The sequence below is a fragment of the Chrysochloris asiatica genome, unplaced genomic scaffold, assembly GCF_000296735.1.
Source record: "Chrysochloris asiatica unplaced genomic scaffold, ChrAsi1.0 scaffold00964, whole genome shotgun sequence".
Classification (NCBI taxonomy): Eukaryota; Metazoa; Chordata; class Mammalia; order Afrosoricida; family Chrysochloridae; genus Chrysochloris; species Chrysochloris asiatica.
Window position 1 is genome coordinate 14,201 of NW_006409482.1, and position 1,882 is coordinate 16,082.

Below are 1,882 nucleotides of genomic sequence, written 5' to 3' on the forward strand. Positions count from 1 at the left end.
AGACAGGAAGCAAAGAAAAGACCAAAATGGATGTCAGCAGAAACTCTGAAATGTGCTCTCTAGCACATCAAATAGAAGAAATGAGGAAGTAAAAGAGCTGAATAGAACATTTCAAAGGGCAGTTCAAGAAGATAAAGTCAGATATTATAATGAAGGGAAAGATCTGGAGTTAGAAAATCAAAAGGGAAGAATACACTCAGCATTTCTCAAGCTGAAAGAACTGAGGAAAAAAATCAAGCCTTGACTTGCAATACTGAAGGATTCTTTCAGCAAAATATTGAATAATGCAGAAAGCACTGAAAGGAGATAGAAGGTATACACAGAATCACTATATCAAAATAAATGGTCAATTAGAGAGATGAAAATCAAAACAACAAAGAGATATCATCTCACACCAGCAATAACAGCAAAAAAAAAAAAAAAAAGACAAAGCAAGATCCAGCATCCAGGAACAGAGCACTTTGCTCCACCCTCAGAATGAATGGTAACAAGAAATCAGACACGAATGCCCAAGATAAGCAGGATTTCATCCAGCACTTCTCCCAGATTCTCAAGGTGCTGACTGAGGCTGAGATGGAGCACCTAGAGACAGGAGAAGCCATTGCCAGGCTCAGGAAGGTCCTAGAGTACAATGTCCTTGGGGGCAAGTACAACCAAGGTTTGATGGTACTGGTTGTGTTCCAAGAGCTGGTGGAGCCAAGGAAGCAGGATGCTGATAGTCTTCAGTGGGCCCTGACCATGGGCTAGTGTGTGGAGTTGCTCCAAGCTTTCTTCCTGGTATTAGATGACATTGTAGATACATCCTTACCCAACGGGGGCAGCCCTGCTGATATCAGAAGCCAGGCATAGGTTTGGATGCCATCAAGGGCTCCATGCTGCTGGAAGTGTGTATCTACCACCTGCTGAAGCTGTACTGCGGGAACAACCCTATTATCTGAATCTGATCGAGCTCTTCTTGCAGAGTTCCTATCAGACAGAGATTGGACAGACCCTGGACCTCATCACTGCCCCCCAGGGCAAAGTGGATCTTGGCAGATTCACTGAAAAGAGGTATAAATCTATTGTCAAGTACAAGACAGCTTTCTACTCTTTTTACCTTCCCGTGGCTGCTGCAATGTATATTGATGGGGAGAAGGAGCATGCCAATGCCAAGAAGATCCTGTTGGAGATGGGCGAGTTCTTTCAGATTCAGGATGATTACCTTGACCTCTTTGGTCACCCCAGTGTGACAGGCAAGGTTGGCACTGACATCCAGTACAATAAATGCAGCTGGCTGGTGGTTCAGTGTCTGCAATGGGCCTCTCCAGAACAGCACCAGATCTTGCAGGAGAATTACTGGCAGAAGGAAACTGAGAAGGTCGCCTGAGTGAAGGCAATGTGTGAGGAGATGGAGCTGCCATCTGTGTTCAAGCAGTACAAGGAAGACAGTCTCAGCACCCTTAAAAGTCTCATCTAGAGGACTTCCGGAGCTTCCCTGACCAGATAGCTCAGGTAGGACAGGCTCCAGGGAAAAGGGGTGGAATCACACAAAGGAAACCTCCGTCTAGCAGACAGACAGCCTTTGAGCAAACATAAGGTCTTATATTTCAACATTCTGAACTCCTTTTATTAAAAGATCAAATTGCTGAGGAATTATAGGCATTTTGAGCTTTTGCATGCCTGCACGCGGCGCCAGTGAGTGCCTCCACCCCCTGCCGAGCTTGGAGTGCAGGGCTAGAGCAACATCGTTTAGAAAGCTGCATTTCCAGAGGAGTGGAAGCATAAACTAACAAAGCTGAACAAATAGAGAGGGATATTGGCATGGATATCAGGAAATTTGGGGTACCCACAGTACAGAGAGACAGAGAGAGGTATTTTTTACGTCATCAGATACAGACACCAC

General features: G+C 45.2%; 1 pseudogene; it reads left to right on the forward strand.

Moving 5' to 3' along the window:
* Positions 1-477: 477 nt before the first annotated feature.
* On the forward strand, positions 478-1,456 carry LOC102825228 (annotated as a pseudogene).
* The last annotated feature ends 426 nt before the right edge of the window (positions 1,457-1,882 follow it).